Here is a 16,939-nt window from a genome sequence, read left to right as displayed (position 1 = left end):
TGATACACTTGTTAAAACGGTTAGAACCTATTACTTTGGAGTCAAAATTACACAGATGGTAGATCCCAAACCTTAGAGATAAGGTAGCTATATTAACAATTAATGAATGTCTAGGTATCTATTAACACAAACAAATTACATCTTATGATAACGACTTAAGCTCGTAGCACTGTTCAAATATTCGACCGGAAGTCACAAAGTATGTCTACGAGCATAATACGTCAGACAGTATATTGCCGCACGCTCTGAAATATCCCTGCTGTTTATTGTACATCAAAATAGGCAGCTAGCACCTTATCTCTGATGGTGTTTTATACACTAACGACTTTCTTTAACACCACAGGAAAAAATCAGTGGGAATGAGAAAGAAAGAAACAACTGGAATGAGATCTGCCGATCGCTTTGGCCCTTCCAATACAATGGTGAGACTATTGTTTAGGCAATCACGGACGTTACTGCAGAAGTGTTGAAACCACATTCTCTCTTTTATATAAACTCAAATCAAATTTTTGCGTCCGTTTTTATGTGCAGGCTAACCGCAGGAACCGTTGTAGGGATTTTGACCCGATTTTAACTAACTGGAACACAGGTTCACGAGAAAGGTTTTTGTATATAATTTATAAATGTTTCGTATAATCCGTCTGAATTCAGCAGAATTGAAAGTAGGTTTTGAAAACGACGCCATTGCCACGAACGCGGCCGGTCGGGTTGGCCGAGCGGTTCTAGGCGCTACAGTCTGGAACCGCACGACCGCTACGGTCACAGTAGTTCTAAGTTCTAGGGGACTGATGAACTCAGAAGTTAAGTCCCATAGTGCTCAGGGCCATTTAGCCACGAACGCGAACCCTCCAACGTCTGCATGCTTAAAGGTATGTCACTTGCAAACGGTGGACGCAAAAAGCCTTAAGAGACAGGGGCGGTAGACCACTGTCTCGCCTTGTCACTGACAATAGGTTTCCGTCCCGGCAGGAACTGCTGCTGTCAGTGAATACGGATCCTCCTCAACTAGTTTATGAGTGAATATTGCGAAAGGAGCTGCTTCCAAAAGACGTTTAGAGTCTGGTAGCTCCCTGAAGGCCATTTGCTCACAGCGACAGGTAAAGCTGCAGGTCTTCAATGGGAAAAGCAACACTTAAAAGCGGACAGTAGGTAACTGGAGGTGCATAGAGTGATCCAGCGAGTCACGGTTTTTCCTCTTTCCAATTGAAGCAAGGCATCGAGCGCAGCAACGACCCGACCCGGTGTTTACCCACAATTCGTGAAGAGAGCAGGTCGAACGTAGTTCTAGGGTGTTTTGAGGGTCTTTTTCGCACTGTGGTTTGGGTCAACTCACTAAGACTATGAACCAGGAAGCTTATTTCAATATTTTGGGGGAGAGAGGGTACTTTCCTTCGTCCTATACTTTCATGATGAATTCACTACGAACACCCACATCTGTCAAGGTAACACCACATGTGACCACAGCCGTGATCGCAGTCGTGGTTTGGTGAACCCTCACGAGGAGAACACGAAAAGCGCCATGACCGATTTCCAAGAAACTTGTCTCGGTGGAAGAGGAACCAAAATAAGCGAACACGTCGCTCGGCTTATCAATAGATTTCTGAGAGAACGACAGTCAATGTTTCTGAGGTAGTTTACGTGCCTTTTATCGAGAAAACAGTCCAACATCAGCATTGTGCAGTGACTAGCGTCACGGCTTCACACTTTTGCGCCCCTTTCTCGAAACCAGATTATTATTTTTATTTTTGTTTCTCATTTATCTACCCATGTCTGTAAAAGACAACTACACGAGCCGGCCGGAGTGGCCGAGCGGTTCTAAGCGCTGCAGTCTGGAACCGCGCGACCGCTACAGTCGCATGTATGTGTGTGTTGTCCTTAGGTTAGTTAGGTTTAATAGTTCTAAGTTCTAGGGGACTGATGACCTCAGCAGTTAAGTCCCATAGTGCTCAGAGCCATTTGAAACCTTTAACTACACGAATATTTTCCACTGTACACTGAAATAATATTGTCTTTTTTCGCCTGTTAAATATATGTCTTGTGAATGACTTAAGAAGAGCAATAAATGGTTGAAATTTTTTTGAAATTTTTGTCGGCGAAATTCCTGTAGTGTACCGTCATACATAAACAATTGCAAGCGCTAGTCTCCGGCAAAGTGAATCTTAAGTGTGGTTTGCAGCGAAATTATTACCAACGCTTGACATCTTCAGCATTGAAAACGGCGTTTCTTTCCCAAAGAGATTCATAAGGAGAAACGTCGGTGTGGCAAACCTGCCCTTGCCCGATGCTCGTGGCATTCCGAATTTCTACATTTCAAAGTTTCTACGATTGACATCACCCTAGCGAACACATCAAATCTTCCTGAAGAATAAACATAAAAATAAAATATAAAAAATGAAATAAGAATGGAATATAATAATAAGAGACTTAAAAAAATTGCAACCCCTGAAAATACCACACACACATATTAATATAATAGATATAATAGATGTATGACATACAGTCAGTATAAATTTGAAAACCGAATAAGTCACGGAATAATGTAGATAGAGGTAAAAATAACAAATTGGCACACATTCTTGGAATGACATGAGGATTTATTAGAACAAAAAAAAAAAAAATTCCAAAAATGTCCGACAGATTGCGCTTCATCTGATCAGAATAGCAATAATTAGCATAACAAAGTAAGACAAAGCAAAGATGATGTTCTTTACAGGAAATGCTCAATATGTGCACCATCATTCCTCAACAATAGCTGTAGTCGAGGGACAATGTTGTGAACAGCACTGTAAAGCATGTCCGGAGTTATGGTGAGGCACTGGCGTCGGATGTTGTCTTTCAGCATCCCTAGAGATGTCGGTCGATCACGATACACTTGCGACTTCAGGTAACCCCAAAGCCAATAGTCGAACGGACTGAGGTCTAGGGACCTGGGAGGCCAAGCATGACGAAAGTGGCGGCTGAGCACACGATCATCACCAAACGACGCGCAGGAGATCTTTCACGTGTCAAGCAATACTTAGTTTTTTTTTTGTTTTAATAAAACCTCAGACTGATGACGTCAGATGTTAAGTCCCATAGTGCTCAGAGCCATTTAATAAAACCTCATGTCATTCCAAGCACGTGTGTCAATTTTTACCTCTCTATCTACATTATTCCGTGGTTTATTAAGTTTTCAAATTTATACTGACTTTTTGATCACTCGGTATATTGTGAAATCTGGTTTTAATTTTACAATTAATATAACTCCCTTGTATTCCCTAACTTAATAAGAAATATTCGTGTAGTGACGTACTACAGACATGGAAAATAAATGAAGAAAATATACAAAAATAAAATAAAATAAATAGAAACAATAATCAGGTTTCGAACAAGAGAGCCAGAACTTAAAGGCCGCGAGGCTAGCCACTACGCCACCACCTAAATTACATGGAAAACTTTGACGGTAGTTTTCTCAGAAACGGTTCAGTATTACGGATGAGCCGACACACTCTTCGTCTTATTTTGGCTCCTCTTCCACTGATCGAAGTTTATGGGTAATCAGGTTATGCCACTTATCATGTTCTCCTCATCAGTCAGCCGAAGGCACCGGGACTGGCCCGCTGTATCAACCGATTTTAATCACACAGAAAACGTCTGGAAGCATTTGGAACAGAGGGTGCAACACAGCAACGACATCCCCTAAATTTGGTAGCTCTACCGGATCTAATGGTGAATGAATGGCTTCGTTTGCATACGGTATAGCTGTCGTCCTCGCCGAAATGAAGCTGTTGTCAAAGTTACAGGCGGTACTACACAAGAGTAAAGTGATGTCTCCTGGCGGTGACTTATTTTTTTCGTTCGGCGTGCTTATGATGTATGCAACTGGAAACACATGCCATCAGTATACAGAGTGGTAAAGCAGGTCTGCTCGATTCGGCGCCTACTCGACACCTCGGTATGATTTTGTAAGGAGAGCGACGACTGGAGCTGACGCCCTGTGTGTGGAGAGGCACGTGTCGGTCCGGCGGGCAGTTTATGGACTGTCGTCGCCGGTGTGTGGCGCCGCGGCCGGCAGTACGTCAAGACTGCAGCTGGCGGCCGGGGCCGCTCCGCTCGTGAATTATTCACCGCGCGAGCCGCTCGTATCTAGCAATAGCCGACACCGCCAGTCCTAGTCCAGCAGGTGGGCACCACCGACACGCACGGCGTCTGTGTTTCATCGACGTCTTGTGTTAGAATAGCCGAACACGCACTTACGAGCACGAGAATAGTAAGGTTGTAGAGTAGTTACCGACAACGCATGGTCATTACGCCGTATTATAGGCAATACCACGGGTGACCACAAGAACATCAACAATAGTCTTCCTCAAGGCTCAGCCCCCGCTCCGCTACTATTTAGCTTGCACATACCCCAGCCACTCCGTGGAGGCAGTTTGGTTATACTGATGAGATGGTGATAGCAACACAGCACAAACAAATCGAAGTTATTGAAGATGTGTTAATAACAGCCTTAAGTTCCGGATGTTTCAAAACGTACAGGGTGAAAAGTATTTAAACCGACAAACTCTGAGAGGTTGTAGGGAACATCAAAACAAATATTTTTCCCTAATGTCATTTTTTTCCTATGAGGAGTATTTAATCCGGCGGAGGCCGTATTATGCCCATCAGTTGTTAGAGGCCGTATTACGTTCTCCACTTGTTAGAGGGCGTATTACGGTCTTCAGTTGTAGGCAACTGCTGTCCAACAGGGTAGTAGTGCATTGTCTCTGTTTACTAATGGAGCGATACACCTGGAGTGACTACACTGATATGATTGGTGCGTACTAAGTAGCGCACCGCAACAAACGAGCTGCACAGCGCCTTTTTCAACAACAATATCCTAATCGCCGTATCCCGCACCATACGCATTTGCTGTTGTTACCAATGTCTGCGTGAGACCGGGTCATTTAGCAGGTTACCTGGACATGGACGCCGCCGCACGGTAAGAACGCTGCAATTTGGGGAAGCTGTCTTGCAGCATGTGGAACGGTATCCTTCAATCAGCACTCGTGCAGTTGCACGTAACATGAGGACGAATCAGACGAATGTAAGAGCAGTCCTTCGAGAGCAATTGTTACGTCCATTTCACTTAAGCGTGTCCACAACCTGGAACCAGTTGATTATCCACCCAGAGCACAATTTTCGCAGTGGTACCTGGAACAGTGTGAAATGCATCCTACATTTCCATCCTCTGTGTTGTTTACCGATGAAACAACGTTCGGGCGTGATGGAGTCTTCGACATGCACAATTCGCATGTTTGGAGTGAGGATAACCCACATGCCACAGTTATTGGCGCTCATGAATTGCGGTTCTTCGTTAATGTATGGGTTGGTGTTGTTGGGGACTGTTTAATTGGGCCGTATCTGCTACCGGGGCCATTAAATGGCAAGTACTATTACAATTTTATCGCCAGAGCATTGCCATAATTGCTGGAAGACGTCCCGCTCCCTAGAAGACAACGCATGTGGTTCCAACATGACGGAGAGCCGGCACATTTCAGTCATCGTGTGCGTCGATTCCTGGACCGACGGTTCCTAGAAATGTGGATTGGCAGAGGTGGTCCTGTACCATGGCCTGCTCGATCCCCAGATATGTCCTCTCTGGATTTTTTTTTTTGTGTAGGGAGAGATGCGCAACCTTGTTTACGCTACTCCTGTTGTATCAGAAGAGGATCTGGTTGCCCGGATAGTAGCAGCAGCAGGAACAATTCAGGATACTCCTGGGGTTTTTGCCCGTGTCAGACAGAACATGATCCTACGGTGTAACCTTTGTTTACGTGTCAATGGAGGCATTTTTAAAAATCTACTGTAATGAAATTGGGTTGTGTTAATGTGTTGTCTGTTGGTCATAAAAAAATGGAAAAGTGTTTGTTGGTTTAATTAATTTGTCGCCAGAGAAATCTTCCTCTACCGGTTTAAATACTCCTCATAGGAAAAAATGACATTATGGAAAAATATTTGTTTTGATGACCCCTACAGCCTCCCAGAGTTTGTCGGTATACTTTTCACCCTGGATATCGGGGTTTTAAGGCATTATGGCACTTATTGTATTCAACTTACAATTTTAAATAGTACATCAAAGGAAAGAGCAATTCTGTTTGTATGCCTATGTGTATGCGCATGCGCTGTTTCCTGAGGCTACGGTCGCAGGTTCGAATCCTGCCTCGGGCATGGATGTGTGTGATGTCCTTAGGTTAGTTAGGTTTAAGTAGTTCTAAGTTCTAGGGGACTGATGACCCAAGAAGTTAAGTCCCATAGTGCTCAGAGCCATTTGAACCATTTTCTTTGTTTCTTGAGACTTCCATGAGGAAGCACCAGTAGCGTGCTGCTGCTTGACGGTGAAGATTTTCTCTTGAGTGTCCTCTTCAGTGATGAACCGACATTTCACCTAAATGGAAATGTGTTCAGAAAATCCACAAGGGATGGTGCAGTTGCAACAAGACTCCCCTAATTTTTTTTTTTTTTTTTTTTTTTGCTGTCATATTCCGACGGAAAGTTTATCGGCCTTATTTTACAGTGAAGCAAATCTATCTGTTACTTTTTAACTTCTACATCTACATCTACATCTACATCCATACTCCGCAAGCCACCTGACGGTGTGTGGCGGAGGGTACCCTGAGTACCTCTATCGGTTCTCCCTTCTATTCCAGTCTCGTGTTGTTCGTGGAAAGAACGATTGACGGTATGCTTCTGTGTGGGCTCTAATATCTCTGTTTTTATCCTCATGGTCTCTTCGCGAGATATACGTAGGAAGGAGCAATATACCGCTTGACTCTTCGGTGAAAGTATGTTCTCGAAACTTTAACAAAAGCCCGTACCGAGCTACTGAGCGTCTCTCCTGCAGAGTCTTCCACTGGAGTTTATCTATCATCTCCGTGACACTTTCGCGATTACTAAATGATCCTGTAACGAAGCGCGCTGCTCTCCGTTGGATCTTCTCTATCTCTTCTATCAACCCTATCTGGTACGGATCCCACATTGCCGGGCAGTATTCAGGCAGTGGGCGAACAAGCGTACTGTAACCTACTTCCTTTGTTTTCGGATTGCATTTCCTTAGGATTCTTCCAATGAATCTCAGTCTGGCATCTGCTTTACCGACGATCAACTTTATATGATCATTCCATTTTAAATCACTCCTAATGCGTACTCCCAGTTAATTTATGGAATTAACTGCTTCCAGTTGCTGACCTGCTATTTTGTAGCTAAATGATAAGGGATCTATCTTTCTATGTATTCGCAGCACATTACACTTGTCTACATTGAGATTCAATTGCCATTCCCTGCACCATGCGTCAATTCGCTGCAGATCCTCCTGCATTTCAGTACAATTTTCCATTGTTACAACCTCTCGATACTCCACAGCATCATCTGCAAAAATCCTCAGTGAACTTCCAATGTCATCCACAAGGTCATTTATGTATATTGTGAATAGCAACGGCCCTATGACACTCCCCTGCGGCACACCTGAAATCACTCTTACTTCGGAAGACTTCTCTCCATTGAGAATGACATGCTGCGTTCTGTTATCTAGGAAATCTTCAATCCAATTACACAATTGGTCTGATAGTCCATATGCTCTTACTTTGTTCATTAAACGACTGTGGGGAACTGTAGCGAACGCCTTGCGGAACACAGCATCTACCTGTGAACCCGTGTCTATGGCCCTCTGAGTCTCGTGGACGAATAGCGCGAGCTGGGTTTCACACGACCGTCTTTTTCGAAACCCATGCTGATTCCTACAGAGTAGATTTCTAGTCTCCAGAAAAGTCATTATACTTGAACATAATACGTGTTCCAAAATTCTACAACTGATCGACGTTAGAGATATAGGTCTATAGCTCTGCACATCTGTTCGACGTCCCTTCTTGAAAACGGGGATGAACTGTGCCCTTTTCCAATCCTTTGGAATACTACGCTCTTCTAGAGACCTACGTTACACCGCTGCAAGAAGGGGAGCAAGTTCCTTCGCGTACTCTGTGTAAAATCGAACTGGTATCCCATCAGGTCCAGCGGCCTTTCGTCTTTTGAGCGATTTTAATTGTTTCTCTATCCCTCTGTCGTCTATTTCGATATCTACCATTTTGTCATCTGTGCGACAATCTAGAGAAGGAATTACAGTGCATTCTTCCTCTGTGAAACAGCTTTGGAAAAAGACATTTAGTATTTCGGCCTTTAGTCTATCATCCTCTGTTTCAGTACCATTTTGGTCACAGAGTGTCTGGACATTTTGTTTTGATCCACCTACCGCTTTGACATAAGACCAAAATTTCTTAGGATTTTCTGCCAAGTCAGTACACAGAACTTTACTTTCGAATGCATTGAACGCCTCTCGCATAGCCCTCATCACACTACATTTCGCTTCGCGTAATTTTTGTTTGTCTGCAAGGCTTTGGCTATGTTTATGTTTGCTGTAAAGTTCCCTTTGCTTCCGCAGCAGTTTTCTAACTTGGTTGTTGTACCACGGTGGCTCTTTTCCATCTCTTACGATCTTGCTTGGCACATACTCATCTAACGCATATTGTACGATGGTTTTGAACTTTGTCCACTGATCCTCAACACTATCTGTACTTGAGACAAATCTTTTGTTGAACCGTCAGGTAATCTGTAATCTGCTTTTTGTCACTTTTGCTAAACAGAAAAATCTTCCTACCTTTTTTAATATTTCTATTAACGGCTGAAATCATCGATGCAGTAACCGCTTTATGATCGCTGATTCCCTGTTCTGCGTTAACTGTTTCAAATAGTTCGGGTCTGTTTGTCACCAGAAGGTCTAATATATTATCGCCACGAGTCGGTTCTCTGTTTAACTGCTCAAGGTAGTTTTCAGATAAAGCACTTAAAAAATTTCACTGTATTCTTTGTCCCTGCCACCCGTTATGAACGTTTGAGTCTCCCAGTCTATATTAGGCAAATTAAAGTCTCCACCCAGAACTATAACATGGTGGGGAAATCTACTCGAAATATTTTCCAAATTATCCTTCAGGTGCTCAGCCACAACAGCTACTGAGCCAGGGGGCCTATGCACTAGAACTACGGCTTTTTCGTCAATTGGAAGAAGCTGAAAGAGAGCTTTCTTGGCGGCAAGATAATGCTCCGCCCCACTGGTGTAAACAGCACACGATTGGTTAAACATCATACCCGACCGTTGTATTGGCCACAAGGGACCACCAGATAACAGTTTTGTATGGCCTCCACGTTTACCTGATCTGACGCGTGCGATTTTTTACCTTTGGGGGGTTCATGAAAGAACATGTGTACGTGCCTCCGCTACTAGCTGACCTACCCGACCTAAGAAACGAGAGTGAAACAATTTTTGCAACAATTACTCTACTGATCAAGAGTGGCGAAGAACTCGCCTGTCAGCTCGATGAGTGCCCTGTGACGAATGGTGCTCACTCTGAACTTTTGTAAGAAAAACTATCTGAGTTGCTCTTCCATTTGACGTATTATTTATGATTGTAACTTGAATAATAAATGCTACAAATTCTTAAAATCCCGATTTTCATTTTGAAACACTCGGTAAAACGAGGTAATATTTTCGGGAATGAGGACATCAGACGAACCGTAACAAAACTGAATCCACTTACTTGCAACTGAATAATAGCCTAGTCAACTGCGAACTGCACGTATTTTTCGAGAGTAATCCGCTGGCCCTAGCAAATACGCATGGTACCTTGGAGCTGTACTTGACCCTACGCTGTCATTTAGCACTGCAACTAAATTGAGTTCGGAATAATATTCTGTAAAAATTATGTGGTACAACACGGGGTACTGCTACTTCGACCTTACCATCATCTGCTTTTGGCCTTGTCTACTCAGTGGCAGAAAACTGCAGCCCTATCTGGATAAAGAACTGTCAACGAAGCTGGTTGATACGAAACTAAATCTAAAAATGCGGGCTGTTAGTCTACGGACACCATCACGTCTACTCTGGTATTTTGGCTACTTGACTTGAGCTGCATTCCACCTGAGAAGAAAGAATAGCCTCCTGAGGGAATATAAGAAAATCTGTAACAACCAGCAGCTGCAAATTCATGAGGACATGCTCCCCGAACAACAGACTCCGCTCCAGACATCCCCCACTTAGAACAGTTAGCAATCTGATAGACCATAACTTCAGTTTCACGAAGCTTGGACGAAAAAATATGACGGTAACACTCCATCATATCTCCATAGCTTTCTCCAAACCAAAAATAAACCATGGGAACTTGATCTGCTCTATGGCATACACTCAACAGAATCCGGATTTACAGTGGGAGATGCGGTGACCTGCTGTAAAAATAGGGAAATACTAACATTAAGGAGTGCACTTGTGGCTTTACATGACGGACTGTCGGACATATTGTTAGAGAGTTCCCTCAAAAATCTCACCCTGGAAACCCCTCGGACTTCTTGGAAATCACAGCAGATGGGATCAGTTATATAAATTATATGTCTCTCACTTTCTAACTTATGTTCATATTTTGTATGCACGCTAGGCTCGAATTCTTATGGGAATCGGCGAAATGACGCGAATAATGAGGATAATTGGTAAGTGGCACTACGCTAGGCATTACCACTCGTTTCACGTGCAGACACGGTAATCTTATTTAATTCCTCACTGGTACATGAGAGAAGTTAGCTTTCACTACAATGGATGACAGTTCGTGGTTTCTTAGACCTGTTGCTGGCGGTACATTAATCCAAATTTTGACTGTCAGATGACGTGTGCAATCCGCTCTCTATTGTTACTGGTACACACGACCGCTTCCGCCGGCATTTCAATTTTGTGTTGTGCTTCGTACGGGTCTGGTGGGTGTCTATTCAACGCTGGTGAGTCACAAAACTTTACTCAGAGGTTAAATTGCTTTCCTTTCATCCCTGCTGGTGCACGGTTTATATAACCCCGTTTTTGGACGTTTCAGTATTCGAAAAACCGCCCATCTGTCTTCGTGCGGATTCATGTGTGGCGCGCCACTAGGCCCGGACCGTTGGAGGTTCGAGTCCTCCCTCGGGCATGGGTGTGTGTGTTGTCCTTAGCGTAAGTTAGGTTAAGTTAGAATAAGTAGTGTGTAAGCTTAGGGACCGATGACCTCAGCAGTTTGGTCCCAGAGGGTCTTACCACAAACTTACAAAATTTCCCGGACCGTTGTAAGTTTTGTAATGAAGGATTTGGAAGGTCGGGTCATTAATACTATTTATATTTCGTTCCATTTAACGGTGGTTTCCGCTCTTCCAACTGGAGATCTTTGTCCTTTTATGTAGTTCCTCCTCTGCAAGAGGCTTACTGACAGACCTAGGACGGAAGTAAATATTCCGTTGCATGTTACGTAAGACGGACGTACTATTTTAAAACGGTTTAACCTAATTTAACCTGAGTTAGGCACCGTTTGTGAACTCACTCTTCAATGTAAGTATAGTGAGTTTTTCTAATAATTTTTGTTAGCTCTGCTTAGCTTTGATTATTTTAACCGTGTTAATAGGTGTTATTATTAATTTGTAATTCTACAGATGCATCTGGAAATGGGACCTATGTCCTGAAAACGGGTTGTGTTTTCCTCTTAGAAATCAATAATTTTTAAAACTGTAGAGGATTTCATCACTGATGATGAATAACAGTTGTGGATTTCTCGTCATGAAAAACGTGGAACTATTTCTTTATGCCTGTCAGTGTCTGATAACAGCCGAACACGTCTTTTAAGGAGGTTGTCCTATAAATTTCTTTACTCCCCATTCGGTTCAGTACCTCGTAATTAATTATTCAGTCTACTGATCTAATCTTCAGAGCTATTCTGTAGGACTACATTTCAGCTTTCTATTCTCGTCTGAACCGTTTATTGCCCACGTTTCACTTTTGTGCAAGGCTTCAATCCAGAAAAGATTTTCTTATGCTTAAATTTACATTAGATCTTAACGAATTCCTCATTTCATAAATGATTTTCTAGTTACTGCTCTTCTGCGTTTTGTATCCTCTCTACTTCGGTCATCATGTTATCTTGTTCCCCTAATGGCAAAACTCATCTACTACTTTGAATGTGCTTTCCCTAATGTAATTTCCTCAGCAGCGCCTGATTTAATTCGATAACATTCGATTAGGGTACGTCCGGGAGAGTGGGACCACTTGGTGAGACGGACCAGTGGCATATTTCAGAAATGCGCCGCTAGAGAACAGCGGAAGCTTCTGTTGTGAACGAACGCGGTGCAAAACTGGTGGTGTTCTTTTCATTTCAGTTCTGGAGAAGAATCGCGTTCTCTGGTCTGGTAAGCCGAAAAGTTTTATCACGTAGTTACGCAATTTATTTTTAGTACTTCGTCTGCACAATATTGATACAGTTTTTTACTGTCAGCTTGACACAAGTTTAGACATGAAACTAAACTAAACTGCTCACTGAGTTCGCTACCTGCAGACAGAAGTGGGTGTGGGTCTAATCTCTCCTAGATAATCGGGAGCGATGGACCACCGTTAAAGTTAGCTTATGTGGTCATGGAAATTTAATTTATATTCTGAAAAGTAATGGGAGAATATGTGTATTTTCTTTGTTGATAATTTGCTGTTTCAGAAAAATACTTTAAGAGAGAACTGGGCCTAGTGAGCGAGGAAATGGACTAAAGATGGATTGATGAAATCCATGAATGCTTTGTGGGACAATTTCATAGGTATCAATGTTGCAGGTAAAGCTTCCCGTATACCTAAAACAATCCTAAAAAGAAAACTGCAGTCAAACAACTATTCTAAGGCTAGTTTGGGATTTCACCCTCTACTGGTGATCGAGATTGAATGAAAGCTAAATGCTCATATTAAGAAACTGTAAGAGCGAGGTTTCACACCATGTGGAGACTGAATTAGCAGGCTAAATATACCACATACATTCAATACGAAAGAAGCCGGCTACGACTGAACATAATCAAAATGTAGTTACAAATCAAATGGCTCTGAGCACTATGGGACTTAACATCTGAGGTCATCAGTCCCCTAGAACTTAGAACTACTTAAACCTAACTAACCTAAGGACATCACACACATCCATGCCCGAGGCATGATTCGAACCTGCGACCGTTGCGCTCGCGTGGTTCCAGACTGAAGCGCCTAGAACAGCTCGACCACACCGGCCGGCTGTAGTTACAAGAAAGGCAGTCGCTCGAGCAAAAGGAATGACTGAAGTCATTGTAAAATAGTATTTCAAACTTCTTGAAACTGTGACGTATGAAAACGATTTGTTTGGCAATCCAGGTCAAGTCTACAACACATATGAAACCTATCCGCAACCGAAGTACAAACTTGGTAGTGTTATGGTGATCAGAGGCTCAAGAAATGTTACTTCGGTAACATCTGACGAAAAAGGGGAAACAATCTCCTCCTTTGTTATGTCTATAGCGAACGCACATTTGTTCCGCTCTTTTCTATTACGAAGGGGAAAACCTGAAGCAAGAATTCGTGGATGGAATGTTACCTGGTTCAATTGTAAGAACGTCCTACTAGTCTGTATAAATAAGTATAAATAACCGTATTTTCCTGGATTGGTTAAACACCCATTTAAATCTCAAGAAACCAACCAGAAAAGTAATGCTTTTACGTAATGGATACAGTCTCACACAAGATGTTTGGAAACGTCAGTGTTTGCAAAGGAACAAGGGATTATTTCAATGAGTCCACCTCAACATACATCCAACTGGTTGAAACCCCAGGAGTGCACATTTTTTAAAACTGAAAATTTATAATTTCAGCGCCTGCAACACTATCATGATAAATAATCCAGCCAGTAAAATTAAGCCTTTTCAATTTGAAAACTTCTCTATGCAGCATGGGCTATATCAGCCACCTTTCGAAAATGGTGCAAGTGGCTTCACGGCATATGGAACAATCTCGTTCAATATGGCCACAGTCCCAGAATATACTTTTTTGTCAGAAGGTACATCTGTGCCAACAAATGGAAGAGCAGAATCTCAGACACAGTCCAGCCAGCCACTTCGAAGCTCATCAAAAGACCTAGTGATCCCAAGCACATCAAAAGACCAGAGTTACCTGTACCACTCAACAACTTAGGATTCCACTTCTAATAAACCTCAAACTTCTAATATTATGACTTCAAAACTGACTGCTCCTAAGCCAACACCGACAAAAATTTTGGACGAAATTTTAACCTGTTCCTTCTGTTGATAAAACCACGAATTGTAAGAGGGTGACAAGAACTGTATCCAAAGTGATAAACTCTGCTGAAAATATAGAAACCGCGAAGAGAAAGAGAAAGCTACAACAATGAAGACATTGTAGAAGATTACGAAACTAGCTTTGATAAGTGGGGTGAAGATGAATGTGCTGGGTGTGATGAAATCTGTTACGAAACTAGTAAAAACAGACTATTGGATTCTGTCTGTTTCCTATTCATGATATTTACATGAGTGTTGTTCAACATTTGGTAACAAGTGTACTTGCTGCGGTAAGAGAAAGACGGACTAATTCTTGAGCAAAATCAGCAACTCATTTTGGACTAAAATATTTAACAGTATAATTCTGTATTCATTATAGCATTATTTAAAAAAAGCAATATGCACTTTTAGTTGACTCTTTTCGTCATATACAGCCATTTTTACTCTTATCAGCCGGATCATTATGTGCACCTACCTAACAGCCGGTATGTCCACCTGACACGGATGACAGTGGCGACGCGTCATGGCATGGAAGCAATGAGGCCTTGGTAGGTCGCCGGAAGGAGTTGGCACCACGTCTGCACACGCATGTCAACTAATTCCTGTAGATTACGGGGAGGAGGCGACGAGTTCCGACGTCACGTTCAATAACATTCCAGATGTGGACGATCGTGTTCAGATTTGGCGAGTTGTCGGGCCAGCACATCAAACGGAACTCGCCACTGTGTACCTCGAACCACTCCATCACACACCTGGCCTTGTGACATGGCGCGTTGTCTAGTCTTTGAAAAAAGTTACTGCTGTCGGGAAACATTACCGTCATGAAGGGGTATGCGTGATCTGCTACGAGTACGAGAAGGTATTACGATTCATCAGACCATGCAACGCTCTACCACTGCGCCAACGACCAATGCCGACGTTCAAGTGCCCATTTCATTCGCAGTTGTCAGTGTCGTGGTGTTAACATTGGCACATGGATGGATCGTCGGCTGCAGAGGCCCATCGTTAGGAGTGTTCGGTGCGCTGAGTGTTCAGACACACTTGTACTTTGCCCAACATAAAGTCTGATGTTAGTTCTCCCACAGTTCGCCACAAGTCCTGTTATACCAATCTGACCAGCTTAAGACGGCCGCCTAACTCCATGACGTTTGGGCGTGGTTTGACCTTGATTTCATCATATATTGAAGACAGTCACCACAGAACTGCTCAAACATAGGACAAGTCGTACAGTTTCCGAAATGCTCGTGCCGATCGTCCAGGCCCCAGGCCATCACACTGTGCCTGTGATCGCCTTCCCCATTCTACACACGGACAGCACGCTCACTGATACTACATGCACAGTGTGTGTGTATCTGACTGTAGCGATCTTGTCAGGTGACGCTGCTACAGCCTGGACGCATTTATGTCGATAGTAGGTTGGTGGTTGGAGGGTTGTTGGTGTTGTCTGAGGGAGGAGACAAAACAGCGAGGTCATCGGTCTCATCGGATTAGGGAAGGACGGGGAAGAAAGTCGGCAGTGCCCTTCCAACGGAACCATCCCGGCATTTACCTGGAGCGATTTAGGGAACTCACGGGAAACCTAAATCAGGATGGCAGAGGCGGGATTGAACCGTCGTCCTCCCGAATGTGAGTCCAGTGTGCTAGCCACTGCGCCACCTCGCTCAGCAGGTCGGTGGTCATAATGTTCTGGCTGATCAGTGTATATGGTCCATCTTTCTCAGTACACTGGTCCATCTCGCCGGTTCATCTGTGAGTAAGATGGACCACTCATGTATGTTTTAATATTACCATATGTCGTGTATTTTAAGTGGCAGTGCCTTAAAACTATGCTGATATTGTGGTCTTCAGTCCTGAGACTGGTTTGATGCAGCTCTCCATGCTACTCTATCCTGTGCAAGCTTCTTCATCTCCCAGTACTTACTGCAACCTACATCCCTCTGAATCTGCTTAGTGTATTCATCTCTTGGTCTCCCTCTACGATTTTTACCCTCCACGCTGCCCTCCAATGCTAAATTTGTGATCCCTTGATGCCTCAGAACATGTCCTACCAACCGGTCCCTTCTTCTTGTCAAGCTGTGCCACAAACTCCTCTTCTCCCCAATTCCATTCAATACCTCCTCATTAGTTATGTGATCTACCCATCTAATCTTCAGCACTTAAAACTATAGTATATTAAAATTTGTATAAGACTCTGGACGAACATGCTGCCAGAAACAGAAAAAGGGTAAAAAATCACACAAATTTTATGGTGAAGAAAAAAAAACTGGTCCAACTCTACCAGACTTACTCTACCTTCTGTTTATCCGAGAATGTGATGCCACAAAACATTAGTTAATGAAAACGGGAAAATTAAAATAATTTCGAAATTTTCATCTACAAAATATGTTAAACCTAACGCAAAAACTACAGAACTTAGTCGTTTGAGATCCATAGAACGTGACTTCCAGTTCAAATTCTTATCAATACAATTATCTAAGAATGTAGAATATTCTGTTTTATGTACTAATTTAATCCCGTGCTTTATTTCTAATGGCGTGGTCAGGCTTTGTGCAGTGCTGTGAATGGAATGTATTGTGTGTTATCAAGGTTCAGGGACACTCCATTTGTAGAAAAACAGTTATTAATTTTCTAGAAGATACCACCTACGGTTTCAAATGTAGAAGTTTTTCCGTTAGGGTTGACAAATTCGATTAGTGAGTAAAGGAAAAATCGTCGTCTTCAAACATTTATGACAAATCATGCACATAAAGGTAGAATTTCATTTAGCCAACTGCTCTGACCAGATGCTTTGAGA

General features: G+C 42.9%; 1 protein-coding gene across 1 annotated transcript in view; it reads right to left on the bottom strand.

Moving 5' to 3' along the window:
* LOC126252548 (dual oxidase) overlaps positions 1 to 16,939 on the bottom strand; it is a 609,052-nt gene that overhangs the window by 317,272 nt on the left and 274,841 nt on the right. The window lies entirely within an intron of this gene.

Source organism: Schistocerca nitens, chromosome 4, assembly GCF_023898315.1.
Source record: "Schistocerca nitens isolate TAMUIC-IGC-003100 chromosome 4, iqSchNite1.1, whole genome shotgun sequence".
Taxonomy (NCBI): domain Eukaryota; kingdom Metazoa; phylum Arthropoda; class Insecta; order Orthoptera; family Acrididae; genus Schistocerca; species Schistocerca nitens.
This window is presented reverse-complemented; position numbering and strand designations above follow the sequence as displayed.